Source organism: Neopsephotus bourkii, unplaced genomic scaffold (genome assembly GCF_033783945.1).
Source record: "Neopsephotus bourkii isolate Nb327-2 ecotype Australia unplaced genomic scaffold, CSIRO-AGI_Nbou_v1 NB_144, whole genome shotgun sequence".
Taxonomy (NCBI): Eukaryota; Metazoa; Chordata; class Aves; order Psittaciformes; family Psittacidae; genus Neopsephotus; species Neopsephotus bourkii.
This window is the reverse complement of record NW_026900661.1, coordinates 1517919-1535934: the sequence shown is the minus strand read 5'-3', so window position 1 is coordinate 1535934 and position 18016 is coordinate 1517919. Positions and strand designations below refer to the sequence as shown.

The window sequence follows — 18016 nt, the reverse complement described above, 5'->3', positions numbered from 1 at the left end:
TACTTCTGTGTAAAGTAGTATAAATTCAGATGGGAAATAAATGTGAAGGAATATGAGAGGGATAACCTACGAAAGGATCTAATGGGAATTTGGGAGATGCAAAGTTTTCAGTTCCTTTATCACTGATTACCTTGCCCAGGGTGGAGATGGACATGGCAGAGCAGGCAGGGTGTGCCCTGTGGTGTTTGAGGTGGATGGGACACCTGAATCAATCCTCTGTTGAGGTGAGCAGTTCACCAGTAATCCAGTGGTCAGCAGCCATTCTGCCTGTGGCCAGGACTTTGCATTTTTCATAGAGGAAGCAAGTTTTTGGTCCTGTGAGGTGCTTCCTTCATGGCGGATTATAAATGTGTTCGAAAAGCGTGCTTAGATCTGCAGTAATGGAAGAATTGAGGAGTGCAACACTTTCACTGAGAAGACAGTTATTTTTACAGTAGTTCTATACAAGAGATAAATATTTTTAGACACTGTGGCAGGGAATTGTAATCCTGACTGCTAATTGTGATTTATGCTCAAATCAAGAAGCTTCTTTTAGCTATTTCATGCTTTGCGTTTCTGCCCTAATGCATGTTTGATTCCTTTTGTTACCTTAAATATCCTTCATCTTTTTAGATTTGGAAGAATGGATAATTTCCACCAAGCATATTTGTTCCAAATTGCTGCATTACATCATCTTCTTATCCCAGCAAACACAGTAAACAGTTATTTCTGTCAGCTCTCCTGAATCCCCATGCAATGCTGTAAATTAATTTGGTATTGTACATAGATGTCAGCTCCATTATGAAGGTAGAACACTGATATCTAATTGCTGAGCTTGACATTCACTATCATTTTAAAACATGAAAAGCTATCAATGGCTTTAGTAGTAGCAGTAGTTCACTGCAGTTACTGGAGGCTGTGAGCATCACGTATGGTCCTACTTCAGGACCAGATTTGGAGCTTGGTTTATGTGACTGTCATGTTGTGTACAACCATTACCACTTGAGAACATTTTTAGACAAATATGAACACTCTCCAAATACGTGTGAAGAAGAGGAGCCAAGATGTGTTTGTGGTACTGACTGATGGCATTTGTAATTTTCTGTAGAGAAATCAAATTATGAAAGCTGAAACATTCTAAAATATATTAGAACAAGTAATTCCAAAGTTAAGATTGAATTCAGGATGTTTCCAATCTGCAAAACACTGTCAGAAAGGCACAAGTGTGGATGAGATGAAGCAGCACTTCTCCTGTGGTTAAGTTTTATAGGGACAGGTATGGTGACAGTTTTGCATCTCCAATAAATGCAGCACACATCACAGTTCTGCTCAGTCATATTATGGCTTATAGTTCTGTTCAGTCACTTTTCACTTCAGAGAGGAGCAGTGTGTTTGGGGAGTACTTAGCCAAAAGGACATGCATTATTTAGTGCATATGCAGTGCATGAGGATTGATTGAGAGGCCTCATTAAAGAGCAGAAAGCTCTCTTGCAAGTAAGTGATCAGGTGAACTAAGAAACCTTTTGAACTGCTCCCCCTGCATGCTTCTGTTGAGTGGGACTCAAGTTGTTGGGGAGAAGAAATGATAATTTTTGATTTTGGAAAGAATTTTTGCTTTGAATAGAAATGTTCTCAATGTAAGTGATTCTTAACCACTTGGATAAGCAGATTTCATGATGAAATAGTATATTTGTGAAAGTCTCTCTATACTGAATGACAATAGGAAAATAAGATTGACATTTTGAAGCACTCTTTAGAGAGTGAATTGTTAAAAAGTTCCATATTAGCAGGGATAGCGGTAGCTGGTAAAGAAATGGAAGGATAATGCTGGAATATTTACTGGGTTCTGGATGAGCTAGTGGCTTTCCTCTGGAGCACACAGTGACCAGGAGCTCTGGCTTCTATGATAAAACTCTGAGAAGGGCTGTTGTCAGTAATCTTGTCTCCTGTGAAGTCTGCCTTATGTGTAGGCAGACTTAGGATTCACAGTGTGGCAGTTAAACAGAATCAGCCCTGCAAGTAGTTGTTACCACATACTTTACGGCATCTAGTGCCAATTCTGGTTTTCAGATCACTGTTTTTTGAAGCTGAATTTTTCTTAGGAGCAAACCAAGACTTGGTAATCTGCTCCCATCTGCAGGTGCTTATTCTGAGATTAGGAGTTGGCATAATTTTTTTATGTGGATGGTGTGATTTGGTGGACAATATTCCCTGCAACACGGAGCCTGTTAGCAAAACTATCATCAAGAATGGTAGTGTTCCTTTCACACCGAGGATTAAGTGACAAGCCAAATGATACCATTGCAGAAACAGTGATGGTGGAACCCAGGGGTCTAACTGTGGCTGTTATTTTTCCCTTAGAAGTCTTCCCTATATTTGTATGTGAGGTTGCAATTGATTTTGGTTTCAGACAGGAAGCATATGGCAATGGGCTGTGGAGCTGCAGCTTTGCTGGGACAGAGAATACCCAAGGAAGCCACACAAGTAATTGCATCTCTTGTTCTGCTTGAGTCAAGCAATGGAATATTGCAAATTTTCTGTGAATATTAGCTCATGATTTGAGAATTTATTCCAGTCCTGTCTAGACATGTCCTGTGTTCATTTTCTACAAATAAACTTCAGCAGGATTTGCTGCACTAATACATTTTAGGTATACATTACAGAATGCTTGAGGATGGCAATTGGAATTTATTATCACAAATGCTTAGGGCAGAAGTCTGGTTCTACAAGTTGCAAGTTGATCAGGCAAAAATGAACTTAACAAGTTATCTTATGCCATGGCAGACCTCAGGTGTTTTATAGGTAACAAGCTACAGGTCAAGAATTACTTTACAAATAATCTGAGAAAACTGTAGTTAATTTTTTCAGATAATTTACAAACAGAGGAGTAGTTTGTCTGTATAAATATAACAATGCAATGTTCTATGATATTGTGTACTGAGATGAATTTAGTGCTCTTATACGTAGAAAGCATAGGGCTTGATTCCAAGTGTTTTGCATAGATGCCTTTTTACTAGGGACTTTGAGGATGGACTGTTCTCTGTCTCAGCATTACTTCCTTTCCTGTATACAACTTTGCAGAATATTTACCATTTTCAAGGAATGCAATTTGTCTCACCATTCTGGAGATTCACCCGTCTTTGTTATAATGGAAATGAAGGTGGTGAAGGTGGCAAGTGAATTCAGGGAGGATAGACTAAATCCAGAGTAAGTACACGGAGATGATGCAGTTAAATAAGCAGACTGTTGTAGGTTTAGATGAACAATTTTCCAGCCATCTGTTCTATTTTTCTCCCCAGAATTGATAGCAGAGTATCAAAACTGTTGAATAGGTAGTGATAGCTATAAGAAGTTAATAGAAGCTGTAAGCTCCCTATCTAGTGGTTCTCGAACGGTAAATGTGGACCACCGGTAGTCTGCAAGTTCATGGGGCTTCATAGTTGAGCTGTGGAATGACATTGCAGGCATGATGTTTTTAATTAGAAGCATAAATTATAGTTTTAAAAAACTTAATTTTTTTAAATATTCTGACAGAGGTCAACTTAATCCAGAATGTTTTGATCCAGTTGCCTGCAGGCAGCATATCTGATACTTGAGGCATTTCTTTTCTTTTCCCTGAGGCAGGACAGTAAGTTGACACCAAGCACTGATAATGCTAAAAAGGAACATAATAGAAAATTCCAAAGCAAAACCAGATAGGCCTTCTCTGTGTGCCAAGGATTCCAGACTTTGCTCTCAGTACTATTAGTGATGCTCTGGCTGCAGTTTAGATAAAATCTGTGCCTCACATGTCCAGCTTTCAAAATAAGGAATAATGTATTCCTTTCTCCTTGCTGATGCTACGCACAGAGTCTTGTGTAATCACTGCCAAAAGATAAGAATGAAATGGGAAGAATAAGTAGGAAAAAACAATGCTGCTCTGATGGGGAAGGCAAAGAAAATAGGTATAAGAGAAAGATTGTATGTGTAATTGGTGCTTTAATAATTATTTGAAATGTGATTACTAAAGGTCAGCCATCTCCAAAGGCAAATTTTGCTCTGCTGCTTGTGGGCTTCTAAGCCTGGGAGTGAAGTTAGGGAGGAGGCTTACAAGAAGCAGGAGGCTTACATGAAGTAACAAATAGGGATGGGGTGCACAGCAGAGGATAGCAGATCATCCATCTCAGGATCTTAGCTCTTCCAATGATGACATCACATACATCTCTAGTTATCATATAGCTGACAGTATTGCTTATTCACTACAGCTTCAAGGCATAGATGACCCTGCTCCATTGCTGCTTCATTATACCTCTGCCTTTGCATAGCTGTTGCCAGAGGCATTGGGAAGCAGCAGAACTAATTTCCTACTGCATTCTTCTGTGACATTTGACACATTCACTAACAAAGACATCTTATTGTTTTCCTCCAAATCTATACCTAAAGATTTGAAGACACAAGTGCAAAGCATAAAATTGAAGCCTGAAAATCTGCCTACAGTATACATAACCAAAGCTGTATTCACTTTTAAGATACTGCATTGAAAATATGACATAAATGTTCTTTCCTCTTAAACTTGACAGTGTAAAGTGTGTGAAGATGTGACAGTCTGAATATGGTGTTATTTATTATTATTGTTGTTGTTGTTATTTAGTAAAGCCGCAGAGCTGAAATAAGTAACTAAAACCTCATAATAATAAGTAGGCATGACGCATGGGTTGCTCATAAAGTGTTTGTTCCATTAATCCAGTTCTATCGTGTGGTTTGAAAGTAATTACATTTTGAATATCAGTGTGAATAACTTAATGGTTTGGAATCACTTGAAATCTCTTATCAATCCATCAGCTAATATCCCTTACTTACAATTTGCATTCTTAACAGAATAAGTGACTCAAAGCTGCTTTATATTTTACTTCTTTTTTATAGTCATTTGCACCTTCCTTTGATCATACGGTAATAGCCTTTACTTTTACATCCTTTGGATTCTTTGAGGCAACAGGTATGAACTTCATTATCCTTTATGGAGGCAAAAAACAGAGGTTTCTCTATCTCTTGTAACGTTAGAGGACATTTGAGGAATATGAAGCTCAGTAGTGTCGAATACACATTTATTTGTCTATGTAAAATATGCAAAATCTGAGCATCTGAGACAGATCCTAAACCTATAACAGAAAAAATGAAAATAAAATTAGAAATTTTAAGTGCTAATCAAAATGCTGTCCACAGATAGCTGCTGAACAGGCCATATGCGGCCAATGCAAATACAGGTGTGACGTGACTGTTCATTGTTATGCTAGATTAGTCAGTTCCTGAAGACACAGCACTAATGTTGGAGGACAATTTCTTTGGGATTTGATGGGTCATCTGATTATCATATTTTGTATTATTCTTGCTAATCTTATGCTGTAGAATAGGTGAATTTGTAAGCAGGTAAATAAGGGGAGTACCACTATATTGGAAGGAGTTGGAACAAAGGATCACTTTTCCTCCTGAGATAGTTATGCAGCAAAGGGTCTTTAGCAAACACAAAAGAAAATTATTGCCAGATGTAATTTTCTGTGTAATGTTGCTAATGAGGGAAGGAAAGGGTTACCACAGAAAAAGATTTCCCTCCTTTATTTTAGAGTATATTGGGTATTTTTGTTGTTCTCACATAATGTGGTCTATGTTGGCTTCAAAAAAATAGTGAGTGTTCTTCAATTGCAAAGAAAAAAAAAAAGCAAACCCAAAACCACAGCAAAGAATAAAAAGTGGCTTAATAATTATTTTACTTGTCTTTAATCATAAAGTGGAATAATGAAATTTGTCTCTCCTTCTTAAAGTACATTACAGATGACCCTACTGTCCAAATTCATTTACTATTATTAGATCTTTTCAAACCTGAGAAGTGCTGACACCCTGTCGTTAATACTCTTGTAAATTCTGAAGTAAACAGATTTCAAAGACATTTGACTGTTAGTGTGACAACAAGGTCAAAGAGTTGAATGACAAGTCCTCCTGGTACAATAAGACTACCCATCAATCAGTTTTACTAGCAACTTCTTAATAAAGAAAAGAGATTAGAACATGACAAAATAGTATCTTGCAAAATATATGTGCATGACGTCCGTTTTGGTATCCTTGAACTGGCAATTAATATGATGATGATTAACTATTACATATGGTCTGGAAATATGGTAGCCTCCTGTAGAAGAACCTCTTCTGCAATTTAAAACTTGTGAAATTAGCACTGGATATTAAAAATTGGAGAAAATATAAAATGCCTACATATGAAAGGCATTTATGTGAAATGACTTCAGATACATTCAACAGTCAAAATATTATATGTGTGATCTAGACATACTGTGAGGCTTTTCACTTGGTCATTATCTCATAATGATAAGGAGATAATGATGAAAACAAAAGTCAGTTCACATCCAGCAATCAAGCCTGATCCAGTCTGAACACAAGATAAATTTGCATGTAAATTTACTTCATTATGTGAAGCTGAGTCAAGGAGGGCAGACTGCAGTCTGCTGTTTTCCATTGGGTTAACCACAAATGTGGGGCAATAGGTATTTCATAGAGTGACTGCTTCTAACCACCCTTGTTTTGCTTTCTCCAGTGACAGTGGCAGTCTTAATTCCTTTGAAAAGGACTGCCTTGGAGTGGATGTGATTTGGAAATAAGAACAGCAAAAGTATCTTAGTCTCTCCCCAAACACTGGCATGTTGGGTTTGATTTTATTGGTACAAGATCAAGCTGGTTTCTGAGTTGTGTATACAAGGTACTTAATAAAATATGCCTAGTGGGACTAGTAGCTAGCATTTGGGATCTGTACATTTATTTGTAGAGTAGGGGTGTTGTACTAAACTTTCATTATGAACCTGAGGCTTGACCGCATGTACCAAAAGGTTTGCCAAAACTTTCATGGTTAAATTCCCCCAAGGTGGTGGTTTTGAGTGGAATCAACAACAGCAGGAAAGGGGGGGGGGGGGAAAGCCAAAAAAGCTTTCATTGGGCAAAACCACTTCTTTCCCCCTATCCAAGTAAGCTTGACTGCTTCAGGCAGTTGAGTAAAACTTAGTTATATGACTGCACAAAGAAATGTACTTATAATGCTTCTGTGCCGTCTTTCAAACTGCAAATACAGAATTGGGGATATAACTGTAATTTCAGACTTCATATCCAAAGCTTGTGCAGGCCGTATGCTGTAGGTGCTTTGCTTATCAGTAAATGTGTATCTTTTGTTGGCTTAACCAATACTGCTGCACAGTAGGGTACTTCTTTGTCAAGAGCAGACCCCAGGCAGAATTCTGATTCCACTTAAAACAAAATGACAGAGCTTTTGTTTTTAGTATTTGCGTTTATGTTTATAGTGGTGGACTTGGCAATCCTGGGGTAATGGTCGGACCTGATGATCTTAAAGGTCTTTTTCTATGTTGATTCTATGATTCTACTTACTCCCATCAGGTATTTGTACACATTAATAAGATTTCTACTGAGCTTTCTCTTCTCCATGCTGACCAGTCCCAGCTCTTTCAGCCTTGCCTTATGCAGTAGATGCTCCAGTCTATAATAATCTTTTTGCTGGCCTTTGTACAGTATGCCAATGTCTCTCTTGTACTGAAGGGCCATGGTACTGCACATGGGTCTCACCAGTGCTGAGTGGTAAGGATCACCTCCCTTGGCCTGCTGGCAATGCTCTTCCTGAGGCAGTCTGAGAGACTGCTGCCCACCTTTGCTGCAAGGACATGTTGCTGGCTTGTGTTCAACTTGATGCTCATGAGGATCCCCCAGGGCCTTTTCTGCAAAGCTGCTATCCAACCGGTTGGCCTCGAGTACATACTGATGCATGGGGTTATTTCCCTCCAGATGTAAGACTTTGCACTTTCCTTTGTTGAGCTTCATGAGATTCCTGTTTGCCCGTATCTCTACCAGATGTTATAGTCACTGATGCATCAGTCACTCCTCAAAGGTTTGTATCATCTATAAACTTGCTATCATCATCCCATGGATCTCTTTCCCATCATCCTGGAAACTCTGAAGTCTGCTGACCTCCACCTGCTGCTCTTTGCTTGGTGACCTAGCAAAGAAGGAGCCTTTCTCCTACTGTCCCAGCCTCAGTGAGAGACCCCAGACACCCCAGCAGTCGCTGACCATCAGAGCTGCATCCTCTGCTGGCAGCTCCATCTGAACTTGAACGGTAGATGCTAGGAGAAACATGTAAAAACCTTCACTGCTACAAAAAAGAACTGGGTCATTTTTTAAATCTTGTTCGTCTCCCCTACTGCCAGACAAGAATGTGATTGGAGTTTTTGCCTTCTGGAGTGCTTTGTGTTACTTTGAATGTAGAGAACTATTCTTATTCTGTGGGGCTTGTTTTCACTTTCATTTGAAATTGAATGCAACAATTTATAGTGGACCAAGCTTCCATTAAGAGCAGTTAGTCATCATCAAGTGAATGAGTGTATTAGTGTGTCACTATGGTATATATCAACCCTCTCTCCTATAAAGCACAGTGTCAGCTGTGAACACGCTCTTTGTGTGACTTTCTTTTTACAAAATAGATCCAACATGGCATGTATTCAGGCTTCTACCAAGTACCATCTCCTTACACCTTTATTTTTACAACATTCATTACCGTGGAGTGGAAGCACCATAGGTCCATGCGAAAATGTTAATAGCCATAAAACTGCCTGCTTCCTGTAGTTATTACTATGAAGTGTGATCTTCTCTGTGTGGAAACTCCTGTGTAAATGTGGGTATTTGTCTTAGGATTCTGTTTCCCAGCAAACCTGTGACATGGTGCAAAGTGCACTGCATTTGCAGTGGCTGGCCCCTCATAATCTGTCAGCTTAATTTATGGGAACACTTCAAGGCACCTTCTGCTGCTAATGGTATCTGAGTCCCGCAGAAAAGACTGGTTCTGCCTCCTAACTTTAAGAGCCATGATGGTGGCACTGTTTGTCTCTTTTCTGGATGTTTTTTGGATTTATGTCTGGCCAAGGGTTTGGAAGAGCTGCTGTAAAAGCAGAAACATCTGCTGAGGCTTTATGTGCTGCTGGCTTGCCAAGTTCAACAGCAGGCCAAGCTACAGCTGATGGGCTCAGCCCTCCCCAGGTGTCACTGCAGTTACAGGAGAATGACTGCAAGGGAAATTGGCTGCTGAAAGCTCTAAACAAAATAAACTAAATAAGAAAAAAAAAAAAGCTCCAGCAATTGTAGAAGGCTATTAGGAGATTAGGGCTGGGATCATTAGCAAGTAACAGGAAAAAATCCTGCTGAAGTGGTTGTGAGCATCTGAATTCCTGCAGTCGCCGTGGTTACTGCATCATACTCTGGTCCCTCCCATCCTTATCTGCAGGCTATCCACTGTGTTCTGAAAACTGCCCATTCAGGTGGTATACAAATAAGGTGATTTTAAAGGCTGCTAGAAAAACCTGATCTTGTTTCACTGAGTGTTTTCATTACTTCACATGTATCATGTATCCTAGGCTGCATCAAAAGGAGCGTGACCAGCAGGTGGAAGGAGGTGATCCTGCCCCTCTACTCTGCTGTTGTGAGACCTCACTTGGAGTATTGTGTGCAATTCTGGTGTCCTCAACATAAAAAGGACATGGAACTGTTGGAACAAGTCCAGAAGAGGCCACGAGGATGATCAGGGGACCTCCTGTATGAAGATAGGCTGAGAAAGTTGGGGCTGTTCAGCCTGGAGAGAACAGCTGTGTGGAGACCTCGTAGCAGCCTTGCAGTATCTGAAGGGGGCTATAAGGATGCTGGGGATGGGCTCTTCATTAGGGACTGTAGTCATAGGACAAGGGGTAATGGGTTAAAACTTAAACAGGGGAAGTTTAGGTTGGATATAAGGAAGAAGTTCTTTACTGTAAGGGTGGTGAGGCACTGGAATGGGTTGACCAGGGAAGCTGAGCCTTGGGTGGCATGGCTTAGTGTGAGGTGGTTTGGAACTTGATGATCTTAAGGTCCTTTCCAACCCTAACTATTCTGTGATTCTATGTTTCTATGTCAACCTCATTCACAGGCAGGCATGGTATGGCCCATGGGCAGGTGTTGTTTCCAAAATGAACAGTGAATTCAAAATGATGCATTAAAATTTCTTGTAAGGGTTTTGTTCCTGATGCAATTGTAATAACTTAAAATAATCACTTATCTGATATGGGGGACATAGGACCTGATGAACTTGCGCTGCATCTGAACACTGCTCACCCTCCATCTGTGATGTGCACTAGCAGTTTAGGACAAGCATGCCAGAAAATCCACAACAGACAACCACTGGGCAGTTGGTGGCTCTCTAATACACTCAGTATAAGGCCTGATACCTTCCAAAGTCTATATTTCTGTATTGCTTACTGTTTAGGATAGTTTTGTTCTTTATACAAATGTCCAGCTACTCCTTTAGTTCTGCCAAGCATTTGGCTTCAGGTCCAGAGTACCACATCAAATTACCAACAAAACATTGACTTCATTTAACTTTTTATAAAGTGCTACAACTTGGCCATATAATTCACTCCCCCTCCCACCTCCCCCTGAGCAATCATAAAGTTGAGGTCAGCACTTCAGCAGCAAAAGCAAAAATGTCTACAAATGGAGTTAAAGAAGAGTTCCACTTACTGAAGAGTAAGTAGCTGACTATTATAGTTGGCAGAGCCCATTACTAGAGGAATATATAATTGCATGTGAACATGCATAGACAATTTATTAAATTATTATCAGCTCTTCTTAAATTTCATAAATGTTCTTGTTGCAGCCAGATCTATGCAGTGGTTACAAGAAAACTTGCTGTTCTGGTCAGAAAGCACAAAGCCAAGTTCTCTCTTCTCATACATTCCCAACATCCTTCTTGCCTTCCAAGGCGCTGCCTGACTGAGAATGAAGTTGTTTCAGAAATATTTCAGCTGTGTATAGTGGTTTAAATAAAAAGCTGGGGCTGTGGGAAATACCTAGCATTTTTCCATGGTGGAAAATTTTTATGTTCCTTGCAAACCTCAAGAAAATCTTCTTAAACCATCCTTTTTCCCCAAAGAACACAAGTATGTGAGATGAGAGATTTTCTTTTTGCAATTACTCATTTCCAATCACAGCATCCATAAATGAGGAATTGTACTGGAAGTGATATAAAGTTGTTTCCACTTTTGTCAATATTTGGAAAATTGCATTTTAGCACCAAAGGCTTTTGGGTTTTTTCCTTTTTGTTTTACCAAAAATTTTCAACCAGCACACCTTTTCTTCAAAGAAAGTCATTTATTCAAATTGGTGGAAGGGAATTTTTACACTATGTAAGAGGTGAAGTATTCATGTCTTTTGTAGGTGGTAATTAAGCAGTTAATTTTGTTCCAGCACAGCCCTTTCAGAAATAATAAATGTGAGCTTGTGAAGGAAAGCCTTTTTATTAAAAAATATACACCTAACAGTAAAATTCTTCCTGTACTCTGCTCCAGCTCGCATTTTTATGGTACACCTCCCTCCCAAAATTAATCATTTTTGTAGCACTGTGTGAGTTGCCTCTCAGTAGCAACCCCCTCAAATGCTCCATGATATATACTTTATTCCTTGCTGAGACCTACTAATGCAGTGCTGGATTTGCAGCTGCTGAAACTAAATCTGCACATGTCTGTTTCTTAGGATAAATGCTTGCACAGTAACGGTTGGGTCCATGATACGTGGAATTCAATTGATCCATCTCTGCTTCCTGCAATGTCATTCTCATTTTCTATTCCCTCATTTAGGTACCTACAACTGTTTGCGGGACCAAGCTGTAAACAGGACTACTAAAATTATCAGCTTAAAAACAAATTTTCAAAACCATTTATTTGAACATGGATCGTTTCAGTTGCGTTGTTTTTAACAGGAGCAAACGGCTGGGTAGAAGGATGTTGGGCAGTTTTTAAAGTGCCCCCATGCCCAGCTGTGTCCTGGAACTGCACCTCAAGGGCAGCCTGCTGCATTGCCTTCTCCAGCCCTGCCTTGCTTGCAAAGCTGAGAATGAAGAAATAACAGAGAGCTTTTACTTTTCACAGAAGTAAGACATAACCCTGCCTTTCTGGCAGCGTCTTGTCTGCTTTGTCGCTGTGACACTGCTTGTTTCATGGTTGAATGGGTTCATCACAGATATCTGTGTACTGCAAGCATGGCTACAGGCTGTAGCTTCCAAGACGTCGTCAGTGAGGGCTGTCTGTTGGTGATGGAATTAGTGCACCAAGGCAGTAGATTCAGAATAGGTGTCTTACCTAAACTAACGCTTTCTGGGAGAAAAGGTGACGGCTGCAGCTAATAGAAGCTCATGTGATGTTCTGCAGGCCTGTAAAATATAAAGGCTAATTATTGGAGCTGTGCAGCAAAGTAAAGAAGAGCTTGAAAATGTAACTGATAAGCAGGGCGATTATAGGCTAATGAGCAGGAAGTTTGTGGTATATTGAAGGACTAATGAAGGGCTGTAAAAGATAATTATAGTGGTGTACAGTGAGGCTATGCAGAGTAGGAATGTTTAAATACAGTACCAAAAAGATATAGTGTAATACTACAGATGCAGTGCAGCTAACTATTGGAGTCTGTGTGTGTATATTCTTCAGGCTAAGTAATTAACCAAAACCAGTGCATGATAAATGCATAACAGAAGATACCAGTAAGGGAAAACAATATAACAGAAAGTGTGTATTACATAGCTTGAATTTCTGTGCCAAATAACAGTCCCATCTGTATTCAGAGCTCTGCTTATCGCCTTCCATGCTCCCTCATCAGAAAACATGAATGGTTCCTGTACCAAGCTTTGTGTCTGGACAGCTCTGAGACAGGGTAATTCCCCAAAAATGTAGGCCTCAAAACACTTTCTGCAAAGGTAATTGCAACATCAGGATAGAAAGTTGTAGCCTGGCATGCCAGCAAGGGCCACAGTCAGCCCAGGTACCGTGTAGCATTAGGGGAGCCAGTTGTCAAACCCTCAGGGGAGAAGCCAATGCATAGCAGTGTTTAGGAATTTTCTTCCTTGATTTTTAAGTAGGTTGGAAAATAAGGTTATATCCTACTCTTCCCTGGGAAGTAAGGATCTGACTCCCTAAGGTCACCTAACAGAGTAATCCTTGCCTTTATTATCAGCTACAGAGAACCGGTTTTCTGTCTCAGTGCAGCCAGTTGAGCTGGATATACTTCATGCATTGAATAAAAGTCCAGTTGTAGAATTTGTGATGCTTTGATCCTCCTCAATATGAATGTGGCTGTTCAGTGTTTTGGTTACAATTGTTTTTTTTTTTCTGTGGATTTTTTTTAGGTCAGTATTTTACAATCAAAAATGTATCTACAAGTCACTAAAAAGCCACTGCAAGGGGCTGCCTGTCCTTTATTGCGCTCCTATGGTGTGACTGAGTCTGTAGGGCTCTTCATGTGCAAATAATACCTGTAAAAAGGGGAAGGAATCTATGTAAGTGTATAGATGCAGAGTTGCACCATGTTCTGTACTCATCAGATTATTACAGAACAGGGCACTTCAGCTAAAAAGGCTGTTGTGATAATCCACAGTTCTTAAAAATACCTCTGTTATCAGCATATGTGATGAATATATGTTACCAGTAGTGGGTTGGTTAGTAAAAACAGGATACACTCATCTTCATAGTGCTTTTGGAAAAAACCCTCTGCTTAAATGTGAAGTTTCTAAACTGTTTATTTGTTAGCTCTTGCCTACACCATTGATTCTTCAGTGTAAAACTGGATTAAGGAAGCAATATTTCTGTATTCCTGGTTTTGAGAGGAAAAATATGTAACTTCAAAAGGCTCAACTTTTCCGGAAAGCAGAGAGGGAGGTATTTTCACAAAATACTCCAGCAGAGCTTGCACGTGATGAGTAATCTGTTAATTGGCTTGCTAGGAGTCATACTCTTCTGTAGCCTTTGAAGAAACTTTCATCTGCATGAATTCCTCAATACATGAGTCAGGTATTGGAACCGAATGCTACAATGTGTTTCTACTCTGAAGAAAGGCTTTGGGGTTTTGGAGGTTTTTTGTTGCTGCCTAAAAAGATTTTATGAGGCTAACCAAAGTGTCTGCAATTTCCACGTTGTACATGTAAGAGCCCTTGAAGTCTTCTATGCTGTTTAAGTAAAAAAGATCCATCAGTGTGCCACTTCTTTAATGATATTCCTCTGGTTACTTCCCTTTCAATAAGTTTATCCTGACATTTGTTGTTGGAACTTTTCATGTATGGGTTTTAGGTACTCTGTCAGCCAGTTCTTCATTACTCTTCTGTCCTGTAGATACCTATTTTCCTTACAGACATTCGAGGTATAGGAGATGCTGTTGTCTCTTTTCAAGTGAGGGACCAGAACACAAAGGAAATGGTGTTACACTGTCTGTAATAGAGCAATACCATGGATTAATTTCCCTTGCACTTTAAAGTTCATGGTGTAAATACTTTTAGGGTGGTGAGGCACTGGAATAGGGAGGTTGTGAATGCTCCATCCCTGGCAGTGTTCAAGGCCAGGCTGGATGAGGCCTTGGGTGATATGGTTTACAGCGAGGTGTCCCTGCCCATGGCAGGGGGGTTGGAACTTGATGATCTTAAGGTCCTTTCCAACCCTAACTATTCTATGATTCTATGATACTGGATTGTTCTTCTGACCAAAAGGAGGTGAATGTGAGAAGATGACATTTACAATACCGTCTAGAGAAAATTAGGTGGGAAGAATTCCAGTGAGTGTTATGCACATACCCACTCTTCCTTGATTCTGTTATGTGCATCTCAATCAAATATTTGTTAACAACTTATCAATAATATAAACCACCAAATCTTTCTATAGTTTTTTTATTCCTTCCTCCCTTCCTTCCCAAAGGCTTTCGTTTTGTTCCATTAGTTAAATAATCCATAAGAAATTTGAAATCTCTTCACTGTTGTCTTCTATGGTTTTTAGCTGATCAGGCTTGTACCGTATGGTTCATTTGGCTAGAATGGAGCTTGAGATAATCTTCAGGAAGAAATGGTAGAGGAAATCTGATGAGCATGTGTGTTCCAATCATTCTCTTTCCAGTGTGTCTCTTCAATTCATTAAAAAAAAAAAAGAAAACGAAAACAGGAAAGGAAGCATTTGCAGTTCGCATTTTCTTTGAGTATGAAATTTGACTTGGGGATTCAATTTTTGTCTCTCTACAAATTTAATCAACATCTTGCTATATAAATTTTGATGTTTCTTATAGATATTTTTTAGCATATACTTGTAAGCATAACCTGGAAAAGCAACTAACAAAGCGCAGTATTGAATCATAGGTGTGAGTCATGAGTGGAAAGCTGCATAATGGCACTGAAGTTTAGACAGGCAAACATTTGGTTCGTGTCTCTTTTGGTATCTGTTAAATTTCTTCTTCTTTCTCAATATTTCTGATGGAGGATGTCCAGACTCAGCATTTAGGTACAGTTCCAAATTATGTTGGGCACAGATTTATTTTAGCTCACATATAAAAAAAGTTACATTTTTAAGGGCAAGACCTAAACTTCCTCAGAATTTAGGGGCTTTGAAAGTTCTGTTTCATCAGGGTGCATTCTGTACTGCTTGGAAGTTTTCCCAACTATTATTTGAACTCACAGTATTAAAACAAGCCAAAAAGACGTAATTTCATCTGTACTGTAATATCATTGTCTGATTTTGATGATTGTGACTGGAATATACCTTGTTACAGAAACAAGTGATTTTTTTCCTTAAAACAAAAAAAAAGAATGGCACGTATTTCAGCAGATGTACACTCTTTCAAAGAAGCTATTACCCAGCTGCAACCCTGTCAGATACAGGTTATTTGATGTCTGAATCAGTACATGAGTAATGTTGTTCCAGCATTGGTAATGGCCCATCACCTGAATACTGAAAGATGTGTTTACTACGAGTCCTTCGCTGAATTTTGCTCTACTAAGAAACATCCATACAATCTGTAGCCCGTAGTGCACAGGTGGATGAGCAGTAGCAGGAAGCACCCTGTGGATAGCTAGCTATATCACCCGCAATATCTCGCAGAAAGCCAAAATGCTCACTAACTGCATCCAGATCACTCAGAACTGCAGGTCAGGCCCATCTTTAAGAACTCAGACTTTACACTTCTTGCTCTGATTTATGGAGTTCTGCTGTTGTGCTAACACTGCAAATAAGCCATGTTATAGAAGGATGTTTCACTCTTATCGGGTACATGTATATCCTCTTTTAATTATACATTGGAGTATCTTTTCATTAATTTTTAGGAAGGAAAGGGAATGTATTTATCCTGATAAACACAGGTGGTTAATTGAGGTTTAGTTTGGGTTTTCTTCCCCTCTCAATACTTCTGGCACAGCAAAACCAATCTTTTTATGACTTGAAGGCACAAAGGGCTCCTCCTCTCTTGAGTATGCTACAAAACACATTTTGTGCTTCTTAATAAATTCTTTAAGTAGGCATGAAGTGAGATCCTATACGTCCTCCCCAGCCCTGTCTGTAGCCCAGTAGTGCAATTACAGGGAATTCTGTTCTAGCTGTGTGCTACAAAATCTTAATTCTTTATATATGCAGAGTCAGGAACTTGGAACCTATATCTAAAGTAAAAAAATTGTGACCTGTTTTCTCTGGATTATAGCAGATTTGGAAAACCAATTATTTTTGACAGTTCTTCACTTGAATGATGTCCTTGAACTGTGTCCTTTTGTATGTGAGTGTCTCAAAGGGTAGCTGACATTCCTGAGCTCCCTCACAGCTGGGTTACAGTAAAAAAGTTTTGGGAGTCTGAATAACTTCCTTTTATTCAGACTTAAAGCAGATCTTCTGCATAGCCAAGTCTTCCTGCTTAGGCATGGTGTACCTTTATGGTTATGCATTGGCCTGTTGGCTAAGGTTGGAATTGGATTTCTTTTTTTTCCTGTTAAAGTAGCTAATTTGTACCAGCAAATAAAAGATTTTTAGCTATAAAGCTTTTCTACCTTTGTTTGAAAATACTGTTGTTATCTTAGTACACTCTATTTCTTGTAGTACTTTTTCAAAGTCACAAGAATTAGAAGAGGAAGTTTTAAACTGGGGAACTTTTTCTCTTTGAAATTGCTTATCGTCTCTGTGCTTCCTGCCTGTACTTTTTTCATACCTTGATACAGTTGCTGCCACAGTCCCTCCTGCAGCGTCACTCTCCAGTGGTCCCATTGTATTAATCCTGGAACTGCCTCTTCAGATAAATTGGATCATCTTTAAGGTTCAGAGAATTATTTCAGGATGTTATTGCTGGGCAAGCAGCTGACCTGATATTCTTTCCTCAAAGAGAATACATAAGGTTCTCTTTCCATCATACATACTTGTTCTGCACGATTCCAGTACCTCTGGCTTGAAGTCACTATTTTAGTCTTTGCTTTAATTTCTTTTCTGTCAAACCTCCAGCAAATTAGGTTTGGTACTGTCCATCCTATTCCCCAATTAGCTCAGTGCTGAATACCCAGTGCAATTGTATGTATTTGATTTCTACAGATTCATTTGTCTGAACTGAATTTTTATGATTCCATTAACTTTTGCAATGCGTTGCTGTATATCTGCAGGTGAAGCAACATTACGGGGGCGGGGGGAGAGGATGGATCAAATCCATTCAGGTATCACTATAAAATAAATAAACTCTCAACTTTAGGCTATGAATGTGGTCTGTGTGTCACAGCTTATGCCCAGTAATTTTTTGATGTTCCTATGAACTTCTGCAATGACTTCTTTGGGTGAGAACTATGAGACAGCAGAGCCCACATGGGAGCAATGAACATGGTAGAGGGGCATAAATCACTGCATAGACAGTCCTCAGTGTCACATGGGGAGGGACAGAGGTCTCATGCTTGCTGTCTTGGACATGAGAGTTGCTGCATGTTCCAAATTGTTTGAATAACGCAGAGGTACTGGGCAGAGCACTTTCAGCTTTGTTAAAGGAGATTGTTATTCCAGTGGAAAAAAGCATAGTATAGAGTCGAAGCCCTACCACCAACCATCTGTCTGAGGGATGGCTTCTTGATGGAGAAGGGACAGGTGCCTTAGATGTGTCTGAGTCCCCTTCCAAATGCAAAAGGAAAAGCTGTAATATGGGGAGACCATATGGT

The 18016-nt window shown here is 39.5% G+C and overlaps 1 protein-coding gene across 8 annotated transcripts in view; it reads left to right on the top strand.

Moving 5' to 3' along the window:
* SORCS2 (sortilin related VPS10 domain containing receptor 2) overlaps positions 1-18016 on the top strand; it is a 545361-nt gene that overhangs the window by 288707 nt on the left and 238638 nt on the right. The window lies entirely within an intron of this gene.